The sequence below is a fragment of the Diceros bicornis genome, chromosome 8 (assembly GCF_020826845.1).
Source record: "Diceros bicornis minor isolate mBicDic1 chromosome 8, mDicBic1.mat.cur, whole genome shotgun sequence".
Lineage (NCBI taxonomy): Eukaryota > Metazoa > Chordata > Mammalia > Perissodactyla > Rhinocerotidae > Diceros > Diceros bicornis.
In genome coordinates, this window is record NC_080747.1 from 85,387,808 (window position 1) to 85,403,530 (window position 15,723).

The window sequence follows — 15,723 nt, forward strand, 5'->3', positions numbered from 1 at the left end:
ATACTAGGAAAAACTATATGCCAACAAATTGGACAATCTAGAAGAAATATATAAATTCTTAGAGTGATACAACCTCCCAAAACTAGATCAAGAAGAAATAGAGAATCTGAATAGACCAATCACAAGTAAAGAGATTGAAACAGTAATCAAAAACCTCCCAAAAAATAAAAGTCCAGGACCAGATGGCTTCTCTGGAGAATTCTACTAAACATACAAAGAAGATTTAATATCTATCCTTCTCAAACTATTCCAAAAAATTGAAGAAGACAGAATACTTCCTGACACATTTTATGAGGCCAACATCACCCTGATCCCAAAGACAGACAAGGACAACACAAAGAAGGAAAATTACAGACCAATATCCCTGATGAACATAGACGCAAAAATCCTCAAAAAATATTGGCAAGCTGAATACAGCAATACATTAAAAGGATCATACACCATAATCAAGTGGGATTTATACAAGGGACACAGGGATGGTTCAATATCCACAAATCAATCAATGTGATACACCACATTAACAAAATGAGGAATAAAAATCACATGATCATCTCAATAGACACAGAGAAAGCATTTGACAAGATCCAACATCCATTTATGATAAAAACTCTCAACAAAATGGGTAAAGAAGGAAAGTACTTCAACATAATAAAGGCCATATATGACAAACCCAGAGCCAACATCGTACTCAAAGGGGAAAAACTGAAAGCCATCCCTCTGAGAACAGGAACAAGACAAGGGTGCCCACTCTCACCACTCTCACTCAACATAGTACTGGAGGTCTTGGCCATAGCAATTAGGCAAGAAAAAGGAATAAAAGGAATCCAAATAGGCAATGAAGAAGTGAAACTGTCACTGTTTGCAGATGACATGATTCTATATATAGAAAACCCTAAAGAACCCATTGGAAAACTATTAGAAACAATCAACAACTACATCAAAGTTGCAGGGTACAAAATCAACTTACAAAAATCAGTTCTATTTCTATACACTAATAACAAACTAACAAAAAGAAAATTGAAGAATACAATCCCATTTGTATTCTTCAACAAAAAGAATAAAGTATCTAGGAATTAATTTAACTAAGGAGGTGAAAGACCTATTCAATGAAAAGTATAAGACATTATTGAAAGAAATTGATGATGACCTAAAGAAATGGAAAGATATCTGATGCACACGCAGGAAGAATCAACATAGTTAAAATGTCCATATTAACCTAAAGCAATCTACAGATTCAATGCAATTCCAATTAGAATGGAACAGAATTGGCAGTACACTCTTTGACATCGGTCTTAGAAGGATCTTTTTGAACACCATGTCTACTCAGGCAAGGGCCTGAGGGAAAGAAAAGAAAAAATAAACAAATGCGACTACATCAGACTGAAGAGTTTCTGCAAGGCAAAGGAAACCAGGAATAAAATGAAAAGAGAATCCACCAACTGGGAGAAAATAATTCCAAATCATATATCTGACAAGGGATTAATCTCCAAAATATATAAAGAATTCATACAGCTCAACAACAAAATAACCCAATCAAAAAATGGGCAGAGGATACGAACGGACATTTTTCCAAAGAAGATATACAGATGGCCAATAGGTACTTGAAAAGATGTTCAACATCACTAATCATTAGGGAAATGCAAATCAAAACTACAACAAGATATCACCTTACACCTGTTAGCATGGCAATAATCACCAGCACAAAAAATAACAAATGTTGGAGAGGATGTGGAGAAAAGGGAACTCTCATACACTGCTGGTGGGAATGCAAACTAGTGCAGCCACTATAGAAAACAGTATGCAAGTTTCTCAAAAAATTAAAAATAGAAATACCACATGACCCAGCTATCCCACTACTGGCTATTTATCCAAAGAACTTGAAATCAACAATTCAAAGAGACTTACGCACCCCTATGTTCATTGCAGCAATATTCACAATAGTCAAGATGTGGAAGCAACCCAAGTGTCCATTACCTGATGAATGGATAAAGAAGATGTGGTATATATATACATGTATATACATATATATAAGAGAATACTACTCAGCCTTAAAAAAAATTGTCCCCTTTGCAACAACATGGATGGACTTTGAGGGTATTATGTTAAGTGAAATAAGCCAGACAGAGAAAGACAAACACCGCATGATTTCACTCATATGTGGAAGATACACAAACACATGGACAAAGAGAACAGATTAGTGGTTACCAGAGGGGAAGGGGGCATAAAGGGTAAAGCAGCACATATATATGCTGACTAACAAATAATAATGTACAACTGAAATTTCACGTTATAAACTATTATGACTGCAATAAAATATTAAAAAGAATAAGGGCCTTAGGAAAAACTTGAAAATAGAGTATAAATAATGAATAAGTCATAGAAGCCTAAAATTATTTAGAAATAGCTCATTGGAAATCAATTATAAAGGTGTTAAGAATTCTGGCCATCATTTCAGAGCCTCCAATCCAACCCCTTTCACTGAGCACTCTGGAACTTCTGCTCAACAATTACAAACTCTCAACCTCTTCTCAGAGCATTTTCTAAATTCTGCTTCCTATTTGATACCACTTTTTCCCCGATAGTCCTCTTACATAATAGCTGTTGATTCGCTTACATTCCTTCTGACATCCCACTGCTGTTTCTAAACATTAGTTTTTAAAATTTTGCTTCTTTGGGGGCCGGCCTGGTGGCATAGTGGTTAAGTGTGCACGCTCCGCTTTGGCGGCCCGGGGTTCACAGGTTCGGATTCCGGGCACGAACTGACGCACCGCTTGTCAAGCCATGCTGCGGCAGTGTCCCATATAAAGTGGAGGAAGATGGGCACGGATGTTAGCCCAGGGCCAATCTTCTTCAGCAAAAAGAGGAGGATTGGCATCAGACATTAGCTCAGGGCTGATCCTCCTCTCACACACACAAAAAAATTTGCTTCTTTGAAGTTTGTATAATTTGACAACATCATCTTCTCCCTCTTCTAGTCATTGTTATTTACTGACCTCATCTTGGTCCCTGTCCACCTAAGACACGAGGCCTGACCCCAAAATTTGTAATCCTTGTGAGTCTTAACTATACATGTGGATAATTCATCTACTACCTTGGTTTGTCAATTCTTTACTTCCCTTCCATAAAGGAAAGGCCATGCTGGATCTTTCCATCACCTGACATGTTTTATTATCAATAATCATGAATTGAAGCATCCACCTCTCTGAATATTACGTCATCTTATTTCAGTTTGCTTGTTCAATTACATTCACTTCACCTCCTCCAATTATTCTTCAACCTTGTCAGGATGTGCAGTGCAATGAGACCTTTAGCCCTTTCCCATCATCACTTCCTTTTGTATTCAATATCTGTGATCCATCATCCCCAAACATCACCAGTATCCTAAACTCACTTGAAATATGTTTATTGTTGTTTTGTTGTTGCACCTTTCTAGAAAAACCTCAACTCTGCACCAACTGTATATTAGAGTAAACTGGCATCACTATAAATTCGTAACTAACAGCCTTGAGTGGGCTTTTAAAATGTACCAATCCTAACATACACATTTTCTGTCAACTCACTTTCCCTCATGACTATTCCAAACCTTTTCCACTTTTCTCAAAGATCTTCCACATATTCCCCTTCATTCTCAGTAGATAACCTTACCTCCAATTTCCATCTACAAACCTCTCTTCCTCTCTTTCTTTTCTCTTCTTATATTAAAGGCAGTATCCTTCCTCCTATCTAAGGCAATCAGACCACTTGTATTTCAGATTATATTACTTCCTGTATTCTCAAGAATTTCATACTATCAATGATCCTCCTCTGCTTGTATCAACCATCCCTCCTCTCCCACTTTCTTTCAACTAGATCCTTCCCAAAGACTTTTAAATGAGTTCATCTTAATAAAGGTTTCCCAGAAACCCACAACCCCATTCAGTTACTGCCCCATCTGTCCTCTTCCCTTTACCAATAAACTTTTTGGAGAGGTGCTGATTCTCACCAGTCTCCTTTTACCCATGAATCACTCATTCCCAATGTTCTCCAGTTGAGGTTCTACTCCTTTCACTCCACAAAATAAATCTAGCTAAGGTCATAAATAATCTACAAGTGACCACATGACGTGATGAAACATTCTAATTTTGGCTCTTGTTAAACCACTCTCTCATTTCCCCTCTTTTTTCTTATTCCTTCCCTGTCTCCTTTCTAGGATCATCCTTCTCTACTCAACTGCTAAAAGTTGGGGGTCCTGAAGATTCTGTCCTTCAAACCTCTAGCAGTTCACTAGTTGAGTGTCCCAATAGTCCCCATGGGCTTTAAGATAAAGATAAAAATGTTTAACATGACTGTCTTAATTTGACTACTCTAACAAAGTACCATAGACTGGGTGGCTTATAAACAACAGAAATTTATTCCTCACAGTTCTGGAGGCTGGACATCTGAGGTCAGGGTCCTAGTATGGTTGGGCTCTGGTGAAAGCCCTCTTCCAGGTTGCGGACTGCTGACTTCTTGTGTCCTCACGTGGCAAAGAGAGAGCGAGAGAGCTCTCTGGGGTCCCTTTTATAAGGGCACTAACCCTTCACAAAGATTCTACCCTTATGACCTAATTACCTCCCAAAGGCCTCATCTCCTAATACCATCAAATTGGGAGTTAAGATTTCAACATATGACTTTGAGGGGGACACAGATATTCAGTCCATTGCAATGACCTACAGAATTCTGCACAGTGTGGTCCCTGGCTCCCTCTCTAGCCTAATTTTATATCAGTCCTCATCCATTTTTTTTTTAAACCTAGCCTTTCTTTCTTTCAGTTCGTTGCTGGTTAACACTTCCTTTTCCCTCTAATTGAAACTCGCTCCACCACCAATCTCCCCTTTATTTGCTTAACCCTTTCCTATCTCTCAGCTCAAGGACCATACGTCCTCAGAGAAACACTTATGACACCATCTGCCCCTAGGTGAAGTCAGGTCCAGTTTTTATACGCTCTTATGGTACCTTGATCATTTTGTTCAGAACGTTGACCTCAGTTTGTAATTATGCATTCATCAGAGTGATCGTTTACTGTGTTTGCCTCATTAGGCTGTAGACTCCACAATAGTGTTCGGCATGCCCTTGAGGAACTGTTCATTTCATTTTTCAATCTTTTTTTGACTCTGTTCTTCAGATTGGACAATTTCTCTTTACCTATCATCAAGTTCATGGATTCTTTCCTCATTCATTTCTATTCTGCTACTGAGTCTATCTAGCGAATTTTTTATTTACTGTATTTTTTAGTTCAAAATTTACTTGCTTCTTTTTTACTGTTTCTATTTTTCTACTGTAACAAGTATCTTCCCATTCATTACAACTATGCTTACGTTTAGCACATGAAATGTAGTTATAATGGCTGCTTTAACATCTTTGTCTGATAATTCCAACATCTGTGTCATCTTGGGTTGGCATCTGTTGATTTTCTTTTCCCTTAAGACAATCATTTCCTAGTTCTTTATATGTCAAGTACTTCTAGATAATCTTGGACATTTTGTCCTGTAGACTCTGGCTCCTGTTAAAATCCTCTGAGGAATATTTAAAAATTTTCTGTTTGTTTGTTTTAGCAGGCAATCAACTTGCTTAGTTGCAGATCATAAATTCTCTCTTTATTTTCTCTGGGCACTGGTCCTAACCTCAGTTGTTTCCAAAGCCTTTGCTATGCTGGCCTTTGGTCTGTCCCATGCATGAGCCACTCAGGGGTCAGTCTGTGACTGGGGAAGTGGGTTTTTGTAACCTTACTTCAGTTCCTAACGCCATTGCTATGCTGCTTTGGGCCTGTCTCATGCATTCACAGCTGGAGGAGACCTAAGACACTTGGTTGGGTTCATACACAGAATTAAGGAACTCCATTCCCCAGCTTTCTCATCTCTTGAATCCATGCCCCCCAACCCCCAACACACTCTGTATTTCTCAAGGTCTCTTTTCTTGGTTTCTCTAGTCAGAAAATGAGTTTTTCTCTGCATTTTAGCTGCCCATAATGCCATAAATATGGCCTACCCTTGGGGAAAAGCTGCTAGAGGAAAAAAACAAGGATTCCTCACACTCTCTTTGGACTATAGGGTCTATTTTCCCAGCTCTGCAGGCCATAAAAACAGGTTTTCTATTATAGTTTGGCCTCCTCTTCTGTCCTTGCACAGGTGCATGACTGGGGCCTGCCTTCAGGTCAAAGATGCAACAGCAAGAGAAATCCACCCCTGTAGGTTTGACTCTCCTTCACAACCCACCTGCTTTTGCTTACTTCTCAGAGTCCTCAGGTAGTTGCTCTTTGCATTTTATCCATAGTTTTTGGTTGTGAGCAGTGGAAAAGAGGTTGTAGTGGCCTAGTCCATCTTGGATGGAACTGGACGCCTGTGTGCTCCATGAGAGGAGGGACTATATCTGGTTTTACCCTTGATCTGCATAGTACCTAGCCTGTGGTAGGCACTCAATAAACATATGTGGGATAGACACTGAGTGAACTGAGAATAAAAAAATGCCAGACATTCAAAATGACAACAAAAATAAAAACATTCTTCATGGTTAACAAGAAAGGCATATTTGGTAGAAGAGTAAGAGATTCTAACGCCAAGAATAGGTTTTTCAAATACATTAAGAAAAAGGAAGCAAATTATAGAATGAATAAGACCCTTAATGATTATGCTGCAAAGACAGATAAAGAATCAACTGGACAACTTAGAAAAAGGTTCTGTTCCTCTAGAACGAAAACTTACAGTGTGGAAGTTTTGAAGAACTAGGACCCCGGCTAGGGTAGAATTTTCATACAACTTTAATGGAGGAAGTTGAAGAGGAACAACTAGACATGAATAACGTGGGGTCAGAAGCAGGTTGGACAGGATACGTGGGCCTCAACTCTCTCCGCATTGCCCCTTTCCCTCTTTTTAATACTGTGCCTGTCCCCTTTCTTCTCGGCCTAGATATCTCCTCATCTTGACTTTCCTTTGGACTTCTCTCTTCCCCGGACACCTCTTTCTCTCTTATTTGACTGATTTTTAAAATGCGTATTTAATATACATTTTGTAATTTAAAATGTATATAAATTAAACTCATGAATTTTATCTTTCTCTAGGCGAATGGTTTTTTTTTAGGAGTCAATTTTTGATAGAAAGACATCTTGTCAACAGCTTTATGCAATTATTTGAAATAAATTTGATAAAAGCAAAAGCCTACCTGTACAACTCAGAAGTAACTGGTAATCTGGGTACCTAAGGGTTCCAGTGACTGCATCCTGTTAGGAGTCCTCTCATTATACGTCTGGATAGCTGGCATAATGGAAAGAATGAGGGCTTTGAAATCAGAAATATACTAGTTATATGATCTTGGGTAATTTACCATCTCGCATAATCTTTTAGTGGGCATAGTACTACCTACGTTTCCTATTTTGTGCCCACAGCTAGAGAAAGCAGAATCAAATTTGAGAACAGCCAGCCAAATGTGAGTTTACTGGACATCATGGCAGGCTATTGGTACACTAACAAAAAGAACACTTCATAGTGATTTATATTCCAGTATCTTACATTTATGATCACTTCAGTTTTTTTTTAAAATTTTATGCTATATTTATTTCAATAAGCTTCTTCAAATCCTTTTTGGAATGAGGCACAGTATAAATACACAGATACTACATGCCCTGCTATTATGGGGGGAGTGAGAAGTCTGTATAGTCCATAGCAAAAGCTGTGGTACTTAAGTGATTATTTCTATTAGAAGTATGTACTGTTATCATATTGCTAAGTTTTGCTTTTAAAGTAGTGGAAATTTTTGAAAGATTTAGAGGTCCTGTTTTCACCTGTTTTTATTGAATGTCTCTTTGATTGTACACACTAATAATAGACACTGTGGTATTGTAAAAAGAGTTGGGCAATTAAGCTGTTTATAAATTGCTACATAGTAATGAGTAAATTTCTTGTCAGTACACCTCCCTGTACCTCAATTCCAAACCTATAAAATGGGGTAGGGAAGGAGGATGTTAGATGGTCTAAGGCTTTATCACTTTTATGTCTACGCTTCTACTCTCTCATGGCCCTACTGTAAAGAAACCGGGAGAGAGCATTCCAGCACATGCTGCTTGGGAACTTCACATCTCATATAAACGTCATGTATATATATATATGCATAGCACTTAAGAGAACAACTTCTTCTCTTTCCTTGGTGTGTTCTTGTACTGAATACTACATTTTGGGTTTACCCTTTTGGAGCAATGTTGTGCAATAGTGACATCCAGTGACTACGCCACATACTATCAGCAAAAATTGATGGCCAATTCTTAGTCCTCTAAAAGTGGATGATTCACTTTGAGGCTTACCTAAATGCTTTAAAATCATTCCTCATCTCTCCCCTATAGACTTAAGAAATACTAATTAAATTTGACAGTAGCATTATCAATTGAATACATAATAACTGAAACTTCCTTCAAAAAATCATAATGCATACAGCGTTAAGTATAAACCATTCTGAGACTGCAACTTTCTTCCTTCCATTGAGAGTGGGTGGCAGAACTGGGATTTCAATTCAGGTGGGTTACAATATGTAGTCCACGCCCTTAGCCACTATACGTCACTGACACAGAATAGCATTTAACACATATGTATTAAATGAGTGCTGGGTGAGCACACGCATCAATATCTGTGGTTGTCAGTAGGTATTCCTTTAGAATCTTTGGAACTATTGCTGCCCTTCAGACAAAGAAGTCTGAGTTTACATCAAAGATCATCAAGTAAAAACAACTACAGTGCAAGTCTTTTTGAACAAATGAATTTGAGAGTTATATCCACAAAGAGAATATTCTTTATAAAGAGCATTCCACCTAGATCCATTTTTTCTTTTTTTGTGCGGAACATCAGCCCTGAGCTAACATCCATGCCAATCCTCCTCTTTTTTGCTGAGGAAGATTGGCGCTGGGCTAATATCCGTGCCCATCTTCCTCCACTTTATATGGGACGCCGCCACAGCATGGCCTGACAAGTGGTGCGTCCGTGCACACCTGGGATCCGAACCCTGGCTGCCAGCAGCGGAGTGCGCGGACTTAACCGCTACGCCACCGGGCCGGCCCCAGTTTTTTTCTTTTTTTAAGATAATGACTAGCTGGAATTATTATTCAATCAGGACAATAAAAATCTGGGCAAAACTACTATTCCAACAAAAACTGACTTTGTTACTGTTAAAATTCCTATAGAATTTAGTGTTTGTTCTCATTAATCAGATATTATCTTGAATTTTTATTCTTTTCAGGTGCCTAGATCTTGTTTCCACAATAAAGTGGTAAGGTATTCCAGGGTTCAGAGCATATTTTATATTCTGTCTTTCCCTTAGCACCAACACAGTGGTTTTCCTCACCTATAGAATAGATAGCAACAACTCACCCAGAAGCCAAGGTTGTCCACAACATGGCACACCTGTCTTGTCAGCTTTCTCTCTAGTCCTCTTGACCCTACATTTCAGTCAAATTCAACTGTGAAGTGTTCTCCCATGCATTGTTTGTTTCCTTTTATTTGCTTGGAATACCTTTCCACTGCACCTCTTCTTGTAAATGATATCTATTGCTCAAGGGTCATTCCAAAAAAAAGTTTCCTGCAGGGGCACCGCAAAACTGGAAGTCGTCTTCCCCTTTTGAATTCTCACATCATTTGGTCACTTGCTCTCTCTGCCTTCTACCTCTCTGCTTGTCCTTTCTTGGGCTTCTTTACAGGCTTCTTTTCCTCTATCCATTCCTGAAAGGTTGGGGTTCCTCAGGATTCTGCCCTATGCCCTCTTCTCTTCTTGCTCTATATACATTTCTTAAGAAACGTATTTTACTCCTGTGGCTGCAGTTATGACCAATATGCTGATGAGCCTGGCCTAGAGAAGCCCTCTTGAGATTCTGACTAGCATATTTATTCATTGGATATCTCTACTTGATCATGTTTACCAGCATCTTAAGCTCAATATACATACAACTGAACTCAAGACCTTTCCCCGCCAAACCTATTCCTTCCTCAGAGCATGTCCTATCTCAGAGAATGAAGCCACCATCCACCTAGTTGCTCAAATTAGAAACTGAGGAGTCATCCCTTCTACCCACTGCTCCTCCCTGCTGACATCCACTGAGTTACTAAATCATGTTAATACAAGCTCCTAAATATTCAAAAATTTTATCTACTTCTCTCCACATAAATTGCCACTACTCCAGTCCAGGCCATAAGCACCTCTCCCCCTAAACAATGGAATTGCCTCCAGTCTTGGTCCTCCCCCGTGTAATTTCCACAATGCAGAGTAACCTTCTAAAATGTAGAGTGATTATGGCAACTTCCCGCTTAATATTCGTCAATGGCTTCCCATAGAAGTCCAAACTCCTTAAGCTCAGCTTACAGAACCCTCTGTAGTAAGGGGTAACTTTCCCATTTATCTCCTTATTCTTCTCTTGGCATTCTAAACTTCAGCCATACCAAATTTTAGTTCTTCAAAGTTGCCATGCCTCACACCTCTGAGACCTTATACATTCTGTATGCTGCCTTCTAACCCCACACCCCTGCTTTTTGCCTAGCAAACTCTACAGCAGTTTAAGAAGTCCCTCTTGCAGACGCTCTCTTCATATGCACTCTTATCATAGCATCTACCCCTTATCACAGCACCCACCTCACTACTGTAATTGCTTGTTTAACTATTATCAGTCTTTTGTTTGACGAATATTCACTGAGAGTCCACCATGTCACTGGTACTGCATTCTCCTCTGCAGACAGAATTTAGTTGATACAGGGTATTGTGGAAGCACATATGGTATGTGGGAGAGGGTCCAAGAAATGCCTCTTAGTGACTCGCATTTCCATGTATTTCCCTACTAGATTAAATCTGATTTCATAATCATTTCTGGGTTCTTTGAATTACCTAATACAGTGGACGGTAGGTAAATATCTAATCCCATTAACTGCTGGATTTTAAACATATACAAAAAGTCTTTGCATTGTAAGAGGTCTCCAGCTAGCCATTCCTTTCTACCTAGCAGAGTTTATCTTTGATCTCACTTTGGATATAATGGAGTGTAAAAAGGGAAGAGGCAAACTTCTACAGTGAAAAATATGAGATTCATTGTCAGAACACTGTGGTTAATAATTCTGCCACTTACTAGGTATGTTTACTTGATCAAGACCCTTACTCTCTGAGCCTCAGTTTCTTCATCCGAAAAAGGTAGTTACAAAATCAAATGAGATACGAGAAAATAAAAACAGAGCACAAAATGTAAAGGGCTATCCAAATGCCATGATTATGATTGTTATCAGAGTGAGTACAGATCAGGTCTCCCTGTCACAGGTCATCCCAGCTCTACAGGCAACAGGATTTCCAAATCTCATCCTTCATTTTCCTTTTACTGTTTAAGAGGTAGGCTTTTGTACTTAAATAAATACATATTGATCGAAATGGGTAAAAAAAAAAAAAGGAAAAACAAGCCAAAAAATTTAACAAGTACATATTAAAGGGACAAGAGAGACAGAATCACCAGCCTATGAGAATCTAGAATTTGGATATATGGTCCAAAAAACATTAGGCCACACTTACTTTTTTTTTTATATTAACTAGAAGGGTAGGTGGCAGAAAAGAGTAATGATCTGAACCATTTCTCAGTAAAATGGTAACCCACCAAACTGGAAAGTCAGGATATCAGGTTCAAGAACCAGTTTAGCTGCGAACTTAACCACTAATACCCAGGCAGTCTACCCACCCAACACACTGGTCTTTCAGTTCCTTGATCTCCTTGGCTCCTATCATCTTTTTTTCCACCCTATCTCAGCCACCCACTCACAAGACCACAAATGTCAAATGGCCACTCCATCCGGCCCAGCTATGCTACTGTGCTTCTCTAATATTGCTGTAGACTGAATGTTTGTGTCTCCTCAAAATCCCTATGTTGAAATCCTAACCCCCAATGTGATGGTATTAGGAGGTGGGGCCTTTGGGAGGTGATTAGCGCATGAGGGCAGAGCCCTCATGAATGGGATTAGTGCCCTTATAAAAGAGACCTTGAGAGCTCCCTTGCCCCTTTTGGCCATCTATGGGCCAGGAATTGGGCCCTCACCAGATACTGAATCTACTGGCACCTTGATCTTGGACTTCCCAGCCTCCAGAACTGTGAGAAATAAATTTCTGTTGTTTATAAGCCTATGGTATTTTTGTTATAGCATCCCAAACAGACTAAGACAAGTATGATTGCCTTCTGTCCTCCCAAATGATTATTTTATACCTTCTCTTTGCCCCTTAAACTGCCTACCCAAACATTCCTCCTCTCCTCTTACTGATCATGCCTCATACCTTATACTTCATTGAGACAAAGAGAATCAATATTAGGCAGAAACTCTCTCACCTTCTAATCACTGAATCTACCCATCTACCTGCATCTCTACTTACACTCACTACCTTTCTTCCTATTACTGTAAATTTTATGTTCATATTGCTAAGCCAACACTTCTACATATTCCCTGGATCCTATCCCCTCTTGTTTTCTCAAAGACTTTAGTCCTGTAATACACACATTCTCTGTTATACTATAATGTTTTTCCCTCTCTACTCGATCATTCCCATCAGACTTTGTATCCCCATCTTTCAGAATCCTACTTTGACCTCACATATTCCTCAATTACCTCCATTTCTCAGCTCTTCGTAGTAAAATATCTTGAGATTTCTATAGCGCTATATCCATTTCTTCACATCATGTTTTCTCTTCCTTGTGCTTGTCAAAGCACATTACTACATGTTGCCAAAATCCAATGGTCAGATCTCTTTATTTTACTTGACTCTTCAGCATGTTTCAACACCATTGGCCATGCTTTGTTGTCTTGGCTTTTAAGTCACCACACTCTTCAGGTTTTCTTCCTACTTCATGGGCTACTGCTTCTCCATCTCCTTTGCCTGCTTCTTTTCCTCTGCTTTACCTCTGATCATTGGAATGCTCTCCACGAACACACATTCTCTAGGTAGTTTTTCCTACATGCTGATGACTCTCAACTTTTATCTTTGGTCCCTTACACAGAACTCAAGACTCACAACTTGCTTTAGATTTCTAATAAGCATGTCAAACTTAAGTAGAGCAAAATAAGAATACCACCCTCCCATACTTTTTCTTCCCTGCTCTTTTCCAGTTTTGAGTACAACCATCCACTCAAGCTCAAGACAAAAACCAGGAGCTTCTCTTTTTTCCTCACCTCTATATTTAAAACATCACCAAGTCTGTAGGCTCTGCCTCCAAATATATCTCACATCCATCCATTTCTATACCACTTTAGCCCAAACTACTGTCATTCCTTCCTGGATTACCACAAGTGTCATCTGCTATCAATCTTTCTCCCCTTCCCCTGTGACCCACTCACCACATGACAGGTGGAACAAACCTTTTTACAATGTAATCAGATTATATGACTCCCTTCCAGAATACTCCCTACTGGTTTCTCATCACACTTTACATAAATTCCAAATGTATACCATGGGTAGATCCCCATGGCTGATTCAAAGCCCCACATGACTTGACCCCTCCCTATTTCTCCACACTTACGCTGTACCACTCTCTCCACATTCTAGCTACAGCAGTCTTTACAATGTTCCTTGAGCCAAGCTCTTTCCTACCTTTGGGCTTTTGCAATTGAAGTTCTCTTTACCTGCAATGCTCTGATCCCAAATATTTTCATGCCTGGCTTTTTTATATCAGTGAGACCAGCACAAATGTCAGCTCCTCAGAGAGGCCTTCTGTAACCAGTTAATCTAGAGTAACCTCTCCCCCAGTCTCTCTCACTGCACACTGTTTTACTTCTTCACTGTACTTACCATTATCAAAATGTTCTTGTTCATATATTGTTTCCCTGTTTATTTTCTATCTTTGTTCACTAGAATTTAAGCTCCATGAAAACAGGAATCTTACCAGTCTTCCTTACCATTGTATTCACAATGCTTGGCAAAGTAGTAGATTCCTTAAAAATATTTGATGTATGCCCGTCCCTGAGCAAGTCACTCAACTTCTCCAACTCACATTTGTGGGCTTACTATTGCCAGACTCAGCTCTGGGTCCAGGGAATACAAGGCGAATAAGGCAAGGCTCCTTGAGAATCTCATCCATTTATCCCTTCAACAAATATTTACTAACATATATTGGAACTAACTGTGTTCCAGGTCCTGTTCAATCTCACTTTAGTTCCCTCTTCAGTAAAATGGAGTTTTGTTAACCAACTCGATCTCACAGAGTGTATGAACACAATGAGTATGAAAATTATGCACAAAAAGAGAAGTGCTATAAAAATGTTACCTTACATATTACTATCCCTGCACCTGCCTCTTTCGTTTTTTGTCTGGTAATGGACAGGAGCTTATGACGAGAGAATCAACTGACAAAAACAGGTGTATAAACTCTGCTACTCATAGAAAGTAATAAATATGAATAGCTTTTCACAGGTACATAGTGACTAAGATGTTTAACGCATTAATTCTTTAGATGTGATAGTAGTGTGTTAATTTTCCGCACTTGTGTTGCACAAATAATTCTATTTACCCATATGGAAAATTAGGGAGTAGGGTGTGGCCTCCCTCAGCGCCACCCGGGACAATCGCCCCTCTCCATCACCCCATCTGATCTTTCATAGACTGTAGGACACACATGGAGGGGCGTCAGGGACCTGGTGTGGGCCTGCAGAGCTCTTAAAACGCCTCCTAAGTGATGCGCCTGACACACGGTACATGTGCAACAACTGCCTAACTCTTCAAAAGCATTGACCTAAAGTGCTGTCCGCTGTGATAAAGCCAACAGACACGGGCGCGGGTGAGGGGTGTGGGGGTGGAGGTGTGGGGGGAGGAGAGCTTTCCAGGATCAGCAACCAATCCTGGAACACGTCTCCAATCACAGGAGCATGTGAAGGGTCATTTACAGATATTCAGTATTAGTACAATAGGCTGCCCCTAATGAAACTAATTTTGCGGTCAGTCCGGACTGACAGACCTCTTCTTTCTGACTTGTGAGCAGCTGTAAGACGAGAGAAAGAAAGAGGAGGCAGGGAGGGAATAAGGGAGAGCGGCGCGAGGCAGACGCGGGAGCGAAGGAGCCGGGGAGAGAGGCGGTGGTCCGCGGCCGCCCGCGGCGCCGGGCGGAGGAGGGACGTGCGCTCCCGCGAACGGAGGGGGAGCGGCGGTCCTGGGGCCGCCGGAAGGGAACAGCCTGGAAAGGGAGAGTCGAGAAAAATGGACCCTACGTACAATTCCTTTAGCATCCCCGCTGCCCCGGCAGCGGCCCTTGCGCCCAGCAACCGCCGCGCAGACCACGCGCCGCTGTGGGAGCAGCCGCCAGGACCCGCCCTGCGCGCGGGCCGCGGTGCCAGGCTAGAGGCGGTGGGCTCGGCCGGGGCGGCGGGGCGGGGCCTGGGCGGGGCTGACGGCGGCGGGGCGGGGCTTGCGGCGGGGTCTGGGCGGGGCTGGCGGCAGCGGGGCGGGGGTCTGGGCGGGGTTGGCGGCAGCGGGGCGGGGCTGGCGGCGGGAGGGGCGGGGTCTGGGCGGGGCTGGCGGCGGCGGGGCGGGGCTGGATGCGGGGCGGGGCTATAGGCGGGGCCTGGGCGGGGCGGGGCCTGGGCGGGGCGGGGCGGGGCGGGGCTAGCGGCGGCGGCGCGTTGTGGTGGCGTGTGGCCGCCCTGGCCTGCGGAGGCGAGGGTTCCGGGATTTCTTAGGACCGCCTGATGTGTTTTCAGTCTATTCAACCCTTTCCTTTCAACGTCT

At 41.2% G+C, this 15,723-nt stretch overlaps 1 protein-coding gene across 3 annotated transcripts in view; it reads right to left on the reverse strand.

The window, feature by feature from the left end:
* Positions 1-15,238, reverse strand: part of SLC9B1 (solute carrier family 9 member B1) — an 86,482-nt gene extending 71,244 nt beyond the window's left edge. For 2 of the 3 annotated variants that reach the window (XM_058547591.1, XM_058547587.1), the window contains exon 1: positions 7,177-7,516. The gene's annotated coding sequence lies outside the window, so the exon portion shown is untranslated. Of the gene's footprint in view, positions 1-7,176; positions 7,517-15,206 lie in introns of those variants that run through there. The other variant, XM_058547588.1, reaches the window with a different exon arrangement.
* Positions 15,239-15,723: the final 485 nt, after the last annotated feature.